The sequence below is a fragment of the Perca flavescens genome, chromosome 13 (assembly GCF_004354835.1).
Source record: "Perca flavescens isolate YP-PL-M2 chromosome 13, PFLA_1.0, whole genome shotgun sequence".
In the NCBI taxonomy this organism is placed as follows: domain Eukaryota; kingdom Metazoa; phylum Chordata; class Actinopteri; order Perciformes; family Percidae; genus Perca; species Perca flavescens.
The window spans coordinates 31,246,300-31,258,799 of NC_041343.1; positions in this window are offsets into that span (position 1 = coordinate 31,246,300).

A 12,500-nucleotide genomic window follows, 5' to 3' on the forward strand; every position below is an offset into this window, starting at 1 on the left:
CTCTCTGCCTCTCTCTCTGTCTCCCACCCTCTCTCTCTCTGTCTCTCTCTCTCTCTCTGTCTCTCTCTTTCCCTCTCTCCCTCTCTCTCTGTCTCGCTCTCTCTCTCCCTTTCCTTCCCTCTGTCTGTCTCTCTCTCTGTCTCTCTCTCTCTCTCCCTCCCCCTCTCTCTCGCTCTCTGTCTCTCTCCCTCTCTTTCCCTCCCTCTCTCTCTTCCTCTTCTTGCTGCGTTTTATAGATTAATTGATAATATTCATTAGTTGTAGTTCTAAACTGTAAAAAAACAACAGTAATTATTGCATTTTATTTGACAGATTTCTCCTTTATCAAAGTATAAATCATGGACCCTCTGTGAGTGCGTGCATGTGTGTGTGAGTGCGTGCGTCCATTAAAAAGCCAAGAAATAGAAAATATTTGGTGTAAATTATAAATGTATAACAAGTTATTTTACAGGCTTCCTGTGGCCACGGCGACAGGAGTATTACTGGTTGTTTTACAGCTTTTCTTGTCGCAGTGCAGTGGAAACTTCCAAAATAGGTCACCACCGGGAGCCATGTTGGCCCTGTTATGAATTCTCCTCATAATTGTTTGTGTCATCATGGAGATTTTTCAATAGACACTGCTTCCCTCCTCTTCAGAGTGCTTACCCTCAACTCCACATTTCCAAACAAACGTTCCTCCGTGATTCAAAGCCGAGCACGGAAAACGCCACGGAGCAAAGTGTTTATCACACAGCCGCCCTGACAGGAATATAAACATATATATTTATATATATATATATATGTATTTATCCACGTCTGGCGTGCACCGACGCTGACATGCAACGCTAATTAAACCCATTGGTGCAATTAGACGTGGCGGCTCCTCCTTATTCTGGGAAATGTGGGCAGACTGGGTCATGCCATGTCGGTCTGAGACTCCCTCAGAGGCCCACGGCCTGATGGGAGAAGAAACCTGACTCGTTTTCCTCAAGTCACATTTTATTTATGGTGTCAAATCATAACAGGAGTTCTGTGAGGACACTTTACAGAAAGCAGCAGGTCTAGACCACACTCTGTAATTAACAAATGCCCGACAAGGCCTTCCTAAACAGCGAGCGTTCGGTGCGACAGCGAGCGTTCGGTGCGACAGCGGCGAAGAGAAATGTCCTTAAAAAGACGCAGAAATCTGCCCGAATTTGGGGTTTTCAGTCAATCTTATAGCATTTGAAGCACAAAAAACTGATAAAACAACTTCCAAGAAAAGGGACAAATGTCAAAACGGTGACAAATTTCGAAAAAAGTGACACAAATCTCTAAAAAAAAGTGACAAATGTTAAAAAAGTCACAAGAAAGTGATTAAATATTCGAAAAACTTGACAAAACATTGACACAAAAATGTCAAAAAACAAAGCTTTAAATATTTGAGATAGATAGATAGATAGATAGATAGATAGATAGATAGATAGATAGATACTTTCTTGATCCCAAGGGGTAATTAAAGGTCTCATAATATCTTAAAGACATCACACACAACATACACATACATCATAAACAGGATTATTAAATGACTAATCCCCATGAATATGGGGATTAGGACAATAAAAGATGGACAATAAAAGATACTTAATAAACTAAATAAGAAATCCCCATGAATGTACTCTAAGGGATGTATAAGCATGAGAGGCTTGCAGTGACAGGACAGGGACTGACCCTGGGAGTCAGTCTGCATGGTAAGGTGCTCTATGAGAGGGGGTGTCATGGTGGGATGGTGTAAATAAGTCCAATAGTGCAAGGATAAAGTCTAGAGACCAGCATTAAATATGGAGAATATAAGAGAATAGTGTAGACATACTGTAGTAATATAAAAACTACATAGCAGTGCAAGGATAAAGTTTAAAAAGAAGACAGCATTAAATATGGGCATTATAAGGGAATAAAGTAGACCGCAGGATAGACACAAATCAGCAGTCAGCTAAGATGAAAGATGGCGGTGTACTTACATGCACATATATAATTTATATGTGCATGTAAACAAGGGGTGTCATACTCAGTTTCCCAGAGGGGCCACACTGGAAAATGAGAATCACTTCCAGGGCCAGACACGTAGAGATTATTGACATGCTTTTATTTAAGAGAAAAAGTCAAATATTGTGACTGTATTACTGCATGTCTCATATACTGTAGGCTTCTCACTTACAATTTGGGGCCTCATAAAGACAACAGAAAGTTCCTCAGCCAGTGACAAATACGTTGAAAAAAGCGGGCAAAAAGTTGGAAAAAGGCCGAAAAAACCCATCAAAATCATCTGAAAAAGTGCCAAAAGCAAAGTAAAAAGTGGCAAAACATTGAGTAAAGCGTCAAAAATGTTAAAATAATAATAATAAAGTACCTAAAGCACTGGAAAAAAGCGCATAAACCGCCTGAAAAAGTGAATTTGGCCCTCGGGCCTTAAGTTTGACACGTGATGTAAACGTAGTCTGTGTCCTTTGTGGGACTGGCTAAAGGAAAGTACGGCACGGTGCTAAAATATGACAGTCTATTTCCATTTGAAACATGTTGTGCTTTCTTCTATCCCGTGTCATATTGAGGTCAGCGCTCATCAAGCTAACAGAACATGGTTTTGGGAGAAAATCAAATCAAAAATTGGCATAACGAGATCAAATCTGGGCAAAAGAACTGCTGCCTCTTGTCATCTGATTCTGACATCAGGACAAGCTTCACCGTCTCCAGTTGGGCTATTTTGATTGCATTAAGACGTCAGATTAACTGTCCGACCCTCTCTAGCACACACAATGCAGCCGTGCTGCTAGGGAACTGGGAATGTGTGTTTTTGTCAGAAATGACAACAAAAAGCATCTAAAATGTTGAAGTAGCGGGAAAAAAAATCTCAAAAATGTTGAAAAAAAAAGTGTCAAAAATGACGTAATTATTATTTATTTTAAATCTCAAAGAAATGTATCAAAAACCTTGAAACAATGGTAAATAACCACAAAGAAAACGTGTCCAAAAGATTTCAAAATTATCAAAAAAAAGCCCCCAAAATGTTGAAAAAAAGCCGCAAAAATGTCAAAATAAATCCACAAAAATGTTGAAATAAAAAGCCCCAAAAATGTTGAAATAAAAAGCCCCCAAAAATGTTGAAATAAAAAGCCCCAAAAATGTTGAAATAAAAAGCCCCCAAAAATGTTGAAATAAAAAGCCGCAAAAAGTCGAAAAAAGCCCCAAAAGAATTGAACAAAAAACTCTACAAATATCGAAACACCCCCCAAATTTCTTTTTGAAAAAAGGCAAAAAATGTTGAAAAAAAGCCCCAAAAATGTTGAAAAAAAAAGCCCTAAAAATGTTGACAAAAAAATCTCTACAAATGTCAAAATCCCCCCCAAAAAATAAATAAAATAGTCCTAAAAATGTTGAAAAAAAATCCCCAAAAATGTCGAAAAAAAACCTAAAAATGTTGACAAAAAAGCTCTACAAATGTCATTTTGGGGGCCCCCCCCAAAAAAAAAAAAAAAAAAAAATCCCCAAAAATGTTGAAAAGAAAATCCCAAAATTCTTTTGAAAAAAAAGCCCCAAAAATGTTGAAAAAAAAAAGCCCCATAAGCTTCAAAATGATCCCTGAGAAAAGCTGCTGATATCTTGGCTATAGGGCACCAAACCGGTTCGGGCCGGCTCGGCTCTGAACGCTGTAATCCTCCGTCCGCAGCCAATAAAGATAAGGCAGGACGGCAGGAATGTGGAGCCGAGAGGTGACGGAGACAGAAAGCCACATAAACTGCAACGCTCTCCGTCACAACCTCCAAACTGCCGTCGTCGTTTGGTCCTTTGGTTGTTACATACTGCGTTAATCAAAGGCTTTGGACTCAGCGGGGGAATGTAACTAAGTAAATTTACTCCAGTACTTGTACTTGAGTCCAAATGTTGAGCTACTGTCTTATTCTTTTCGTGCCACTTTCTACTTCTACTCCGCTACATTTCAGAGAGAAATATTGGACTTTTTACTCCGCTACATTCATCTGTTACAGCTTTAGTTACTAGTTACTTTAGTTACTCCGCTACATTCGTCTGTTCCAGCTTTAGTTACTAGTTACTTTAGTCACTCCGCTACATTCATCTGTTACAGCTTTAGTTACTAGTTACTTTAGTTACTCCTCTACATTCATCTGTTCCAGCTTTAGTTACTAGTTACTTTAGTCACTCCGCTACATTCATCTGTTCCAGCTTTAGTTACTAGTTACTTTAGTTACTCCGCTACATTCATCTGTTACAGCTTTAGTTACTTTAGTCACTCCACTACATTCATCTGTTCCAGCTTTAGTTACTAGTTACTTTAGTTACTCCGCTACATTCATCTGTTACAGCTTTAGTTACTAGTTACTTTAGTCACTCCACTACATTCATCTGTTCCAGCTTTAGTTACTAGTTACTTTAGTTACTCCGCTACATTCATCTGTTACAGCTTTAGTTACTAGTTACTTTAGTTACTCCGCTACATTCATCTGTTACAGCTTTAGTTACTTTAGTCACTCCACTACATTCATCTGTTCCAGCTTTAGTTACTAGTTACTTTAGTCACTCCGCTACATCCATCTGTTACAGCTTTAGTTACTAGTTACTTTAGTCACTCCGCTACATTCATCTGTTCCAGCTTTAGTTACTTTAGTTACTCCGCTACATTCATCTGTTCCAGCTTTAGTTACTAGTTACTTTAGTCACTCCGCTACATTCATCTGTTCCAGCTTTAGTTACTAGTTACTTTAGTCACTCCGCTACATTCATCTGTTACAGCTTTAGTTACTAGTTACTTTAGTTACTCTGCTACATTCATCTGTTTCAGCTTTAGTTACTAGTTACTTTAGTTACTCTGCTACATTCATCTGTTTCAGCTTTAGTTACTAGTTACTTTAGTTACTCCTCTACATTCATCTGTTTCAGCTTTAGTTACTAGTTACTTTACACATTAAGATACCTGAATAAAATCTGATGTTTGATTCTAAAGTAAACTAGCCGACAATTTAACGTGTGTCTGTCACTGTGTGTGTGTGTGTGTGTGTGTGTGTGTGTGTGTGTGTGTGTGTGTGTGTGTGTGTTTTCCGGATGATTTCAAACTTCTACTGAAGTAACGTTTTCAATATAGGACTTTCACTTGTAACAGAGCTTTTTACACTTTGGTATTAGTATTTTTACTGAAGTATTAAAGGATCTGAATACTTCTTCATTCGCTAGTAGAGAATGGAGTTACATTGCAGCGATCTTGTCTTAATAATGTCAAAGATTGTTGTTCCCGTCAGTCACTTAGACACAAAACCATGGGGACATAGTCCAGGCTGATAAGTAGTGACCATTTAAAAGAAAGAATGAGTTAGATAAAGATCCAAGATATAGAACAACAACCAAGAAGACAGAATCACAAGCTTCACTTCTCCACGCCTTTATTCCCAAAACGAATACAAAAAGACAAATACAAAGAGACGACTGCTAAGAGACAAATACTCAGAGATGACTACAAAGAGACAAATACTAAGAGACGACTACAAAGAGACGAATACTAAGAGACGACTGCTAAGAGACGAATACTCAGAGAGGACTACAAAGAGACGAATACTAAGAGACGACTACAAAGAGACGACTACTAAGAGACGACTACAAAGAGACGAATACTCAGAGAGGACTACAAAGAGACGAATACTAAGAGACGACTGCTAAGAGACGAATACTCAGAGAGGACTACAAAGAGACGACTACTAAGAGATGACTACAAAGAGACGAATACTAAGAGACGACTACAAAGAGACGACTACTAAGAGACGACTACAAAGAGACGAATACTCAGAGAGGACTACAAAGAGACGAATACTAAGAGACGACTGCTAAGAGACGAATACTCAGAGAGGACTACAAAGAGACGAATACTAAGAGACGACTACAAAGAGACGACTACAAAGAGACGAATACAAAGAGACGACTACAAAGAGACTACTACAAAGAGACGACTACAAAGAGACGACTACTAAGAGACGACTAAAAAAAGATGAATACTAAGAGACGACTACAAAGAGACGACTACAAAGAAACGAATAGACGAATACTAAGAGACGACTACAAAAAGACGAATACTAAGAGATGACTACAAAGAGACAACTACAAAGAGACGACTAAAAAAAGATGAATACTAAGAGACGACTACAAAGAGACGAATACTAAGAGACGACTACAAAGAGACGACTACAAAGAAACGACTAGACGAATACTAAGAGACGACTACAAAGAGACAACTACAAAGAGACGACTACAAAGAGATGAATACTAAGAGACGACTAAAAAAAGATGAATACTAAGAGACGACTACAAAGAGACGACTACAAAGAAACGAATAGACGAATACTAAGAGACGACTACAAAGAGACGACTACAAAGAGACGACTACAAAGAGACGACTACAAAAAGACGAATACTAAGAGACGACTACAAAAAGACGAATACTAAGAGACGACTACAAAGACGACTACAAAGAGACGAATAGACAAATACTAAGAGACGACTACAAAGAGACGACAGCTAAGAGACGACTACAAAGAGACGACTACAAAGAGACGAATAGACGAATACTAAGAGACGACTACAAAGAGACGACAGCTAAGAGACGACAGCTAAGAGGCGACTACAAAGAGACGAATAGACGAATACTAAGAGACGACTACAAAGAGACAACTACAAAGAGACGAATACTAAGAGACGACTACAAAGAGACGACTACAAAGAGACGACTACAAAGAGACGACTACAAAGAGACGAATACTAAGAGACGACTGCTAAGAGACGAATACTACGAGACGACTACAAAGAGACGACTACAAAGAGACGACTACAAAGAGACGACTGCTAAGAGACGAATACTAAGAGACGACTACAAAAAGACGACTGCTAAGAGACGAATACTACGAGACGACTACAAAGAGACGACTACAAAGAGACGACTACAAAGAGACGACTACAAAGAGACGACTACAAAGAGACGACTACAAAGAGACGAATACTAAGAGACGAATACTAAGAGACGAATACTAAGAGACGACTACAAAGATACGAATACTAAGAGACGACTACAAAGAAACGAATAGACGAATACAAAGAGACAACTACAAAGATACGACTACAAAGAGATGAATACTAAGAGACAACTACAAAGAGACGACTACAAAGAGACGACTACAAAGAGACGACTACAAAGAGACGACTACAAAGAGACGACTGCTACGAGACGAATACAAAGAGACGAATACTAAGAGACAACTACAAAGAGACGAATACTAAGAGACGACTACAAAGAGACGACTACTAAGAGACGACTACAAAGAGACGAATACTAAGAGACGAATACTAAGAGACGAATACTAAGAGACGACTACAAAGAGACGAATACTAAGAGACGACTACAAAGAGACGACTACAAAGAGACGACTGCTACGAGACGAATACAAAGAGACGAATACTAAGAGACAACTACAAAGAGACGAATACTAAGAGACGACTACAAAGAGACGACTACTAAGAGACGACTACAAAGAGACGAATACTAAGAGACGACTACAAAGAGACGAATACTAAGAGACGAATACTAAGAGACGAATACTAAGAGACGACTACAAAGAGACGAATACTAAGAGACGACTACAAAGAGACGACTACAAAGAGACAACTACAAAGATACGACTACAAAGAGATGAATACTAAGAGACGAATACTAAGAGACGAATACTAAGAGACGAATACTAAGAGACGACTACAAAGAGACGAATACTAAGAGACGAATACTAAGAGACGACTACAAAGAGACGAATACTAAGAGACGACTACAAAGAGACGACTACAAAGAGACAACTACAAAGATACGACTACAAAGAGATGAATACTAAGAGACAACTACAAAGAGACGACTACAAAGAGACGACTACAAAGAGACGACTACAAAGAGACGACTACAAAGAGACGACTACAAAGAGACGACTGCTACGAGACGAATACAAAGAGACGAATACTAAGAGACGAATACAAAGAGACGAATACTAAGAGACGACTACAAAGAGACGACTACTAAGAGACGACTACAAAGAGACGAATACTAAGAGACGACTACAAAGAGACGAATACTAAGAGACGAATACTAAGAGACGAATACTAAGAGACGACTACAAAGAGACGAATACTAAGAGACGAATACTAAGAGACGAATACTAAGAGACGAATACTAAGAGACGACTGCTAAGAGACGACTACAAAGAGACGAATACTAAGAGACGACTACAAAGAGACGACTACAAAGAGACGAATACTAAGAGACGAATACTAAGACGAATACTAAGAGACGAATACTAAGACGAATACAAAGAGACGAATACTAAGAGACGACTACAAAGAGACGACTACAAAGAGACGAATACTAAGAGACGAATACTAAGACGAATACTAAGAGACGACTGCTAAGAGATGAATACTAAGAGACGACTACAAAGAGACGACTACAAAGAGACGAATACTAAGACGAATACTAAGAGACGACTGCTAAGAGACGACTACAAAGAGACGACTACAAAGAGACGACTACAAAGAGACGACTACAAAGAGACTGCATATCATTCCCCCTCTCTTTCTCCCCCTTTCCTGTCTTAATCTGTCCTATCAATAAAGGCCACAAAAAAGAACTGACACCCCCCAAAATGTTCGTTTAGGGTTCATCTCTTTTTATGGAGGTCAGTATGGTGCAACAGGTGAGAACTTGCAGAACAAAAAATCTGATCTGGTACGTTAAAATTTGCACTTGTAAAAAATGATTCACACACCTGTATTCTGAATGTGAAGTCACAGAAAACATATTCACACACGTGTATATTGATATTTGCATGAACACAATGACAGCTGCAAACTTGTAATGCAACATTTACTCGTGTACTGTACTGTTAAAAAGTGTTAAGATAATTAAAAGGTATTTATTTAGAAGCAGGCTGGTTGGTTAGTTAGCTAACGCTAGCTTGCTATTCCACCAAGCTTCCATGCTACACAGCTAAATAAGCCGGACAGATGTGTCCCTTGTCAGTCGGCGACATTTAAGAACAACTTGTTTATTACTACGGCCATATGGCCAAAATAAATTATTTATTAGTAATGTAATAACTATAACTTATAATAAACAATAACTTATTTCACCAGTAAATTGCTGTTGAATGACAAAAACTGCCACCAGGTGGGAAAAGTGTATTTTACAACAACTTTGAATGCACCGCGAAGCTGTAGGTTACCAGTTCCAGTGAACGCACCGTCCGTGTTTTTCCAACGGTGGGCAGCTGCTGCGCTGCAGAGCACACTGTTGGAATACAGTCCCACTTTACACTGTTTAACGTTAGCTGTCAGCACTTTAACCGGGATTAATCCAGCTGCTAGCTAAAGCTAGGCTAACGTTACCTGCTGTCGAAGTGTAGTGTAAAGTCAGGCACCGAAATAAGGCACCGAAATTTTCGTTGTTATTCGGTCTCGTTACTACCGTTTACGTCGGAACAGATTTTCGGTACCCAACCCTAGATGCGAGAGAGCACGTATGTGAAGTACACGAGTGAATGTTGCATTGTTTGCAGCTGTCATTTTGTACATTTGTGAATGGTTTTTACAGGTGCAAATTTTAACATACATGCGTATTGTATTCTACAAGCTTTCACCTTTTGCACCTTATTTACCTTCATGCTTGTTACTCATACATTCATGGTAAAAACGGCAGATATTAAAAGACCGATTTCTGGATTTTATGAATCGATATCAGATCAGTTAACCAAAAGAGAATGGGTTATTTTAAGCCAGTCCTAATAATCGATCAACGAGACGAATGGAGAGAGATCACAAGCTTTAGTTATCCACGTTGAGCCTTCTTTATTCTACCAGTGATCAGAAGCATCGAACCAGGCCTCCACGCACGCACACACAGACAGAGACGCACGCGCAGACACACACACACACATACACACACACGTGCGCGCACACACACACACACACAAACAGACAGACTCATGCATGCACAGACACACACAGACACACACGCACGCACGCACACACACACACACGCAAGAACGCGCAGACACACACACACATGCATGCACAGACACACACATACACACACGCACACACACACACAGAAACGCGCAGACACAGACCGACAGAGATGCAAGAACGCGCGCTTGCGCGCGCGCACACACACACACACACACACACACACACACACACACACACACACACACACACACACACACACACACACACACACAGACAGACAGAGACGCAAGAACGCGCAGACACACACTGTGATGGCCTAAGCCACACAGGTATGGTAATATGGTACACAATTTTACCCCATGCTTTTTAGTACACATTGATTAATTCAGTCACACTTTAAATAATTTCAACATTGAAGCAGACACCTTGCACTGTTTGGTTGATTAGCAATCCACATTTATTTCCTGTACCTTTATATGGTTTCAATGGAATATACTTTTATATATTGAAAGGTTTTGTTATATTAATCATTATTTTGTTGTCTTTGTTACCATGCTGGTGGAGAGGTCCTTCCTGATGCAGGAAAGGCGTGGCCAAGGCTGAAGGACTGTGATATACTATGGCCCGCCAATTGGGTCGTACCATCAGATGCCATGCTGGAGGGGATTTACGTTTAGGTTGGGGGTTTATTTGTATTATTTTCTATTATGTCTATTGTAGTTTTCCCCTGTGTGGTTATTTGGTTTGGCCCACTTAGTATATATGTTCCCTGTTGTTTCATTCTGGGGAGGTAGTTTTTTATTTTTATTTTTTTTGTGGTTCACATGTAATTTTTGTTATAGTTATTTTGGTTTATTGAGTTGACTTATTTTTTATATATTAAGTTCTTGGTCTTATATTGTTTTGTGAACTTTATGGGTAAATAAAAACCCAGTTTTTCTAACAAACTCCTGTTTTAATCCTAATTGTCTTACTGCTTGGTCCCTGACACACACACACACACACACCCACACACACAGACAGAGACGAAAGAAACACACACACACACACACACACACACACACACACACACTCCCAGGCGGTGCTGTGGCCTGGCGGACCACCGGCGACTCGGGTCTCTAATGGTTTCACAGCGGCAGGTTTACCAGAGGGGCGGCTGCTCTGTGTCAGGCCAGCCCAGAGGCTTTGGGACAAGGCTGACAGTCAAAACATGGACATAGAGGTCTGACATAGAGGTCTGACCCCGAGGAGCCTAGACCTGGAGAAGGTTCAGGGTCCCCGCTTCTCTAAAAGCATTTTAAAACCACCGAGAACACAGCAGAATATTCCACAGAGCAGGTAATACGTGTTGGACCATCAGCCACACACACACACACATCTGTGAATAATGACACACACAGAAACGCACACACACAGACAGACAAAGAGGCACGCACACGCGGACACACACATGCAAACACACAGACACACACACCCACGCACACAGACACACACAGACAGAGACGCACGCACACGCAGACACACACACATACACGCACGTACACACACACACTCACACACAGACAAACAGACAGAGACGCATGCACGCGCAGACACACACACACACACACACACAGAGACGCACGAACGCACACACATACACACACACACACACACACACACACACACAGACAGACAGAGACGCACGCGCAGACACGCACCCCCACGCACACAGACACACACACACATGCACACACACAGAGACAGACACAGACACACACAACATGCACACATCTGTAAATAATGACCTACAAGGAGGTCTAAAAAGACCCCTTCAAGTGTCTTTAGTCATTCAGAAAGTGGATAGCATTAAAATAATGACTTCATAGTAGTTTTAATGAGCTCATCTATGTTGTTATGCACATTTGTAGCTCGTGTATATTGTTGTCATTCAGAAACTTACTGCTGTATTTGTTTGGTTAAATTTAAGTGACTTCTGCAATTTCCCAAGAGCATCTCATCTTATCTTATCTTAAATGACATTATCTTAATTTACCTTATTATAAACTATCTTGAATGATCTTATCTAACATTATCTTAACCCTCCTGTAGTCCTCGGGTCACAGTTGACCCGTTGTCTCTATCAGAAATTTGGGTTTCTTTTCAATTAAATTTTCAAAGAAAAGTAACGTGGATGGTTCCCTACGACGCTCTTCACAAGTTAAATAAATTATCAGTACTACTTTCATTGAATTTGGTTTTTTTATTCAATTTTATAGCATTTAGAGAGAAATACATTGAAAAAAGTGACAAAAATGTTGGAAAAAGCTTCATAAATGTAAAAAGGCGCTGAAAGAAATCGACAAAGACATCGGAAAAAGTGAAAGCTTTTATATAGACCTTAGTGGTCCCCTAATACTGTATCTGAAGTCTCTTTTATATAGACCTTAGTGGTCCCCTAATACTGTATCTGAAGTCTCTTTTATATAGACCTTAGTGGTCCCCTA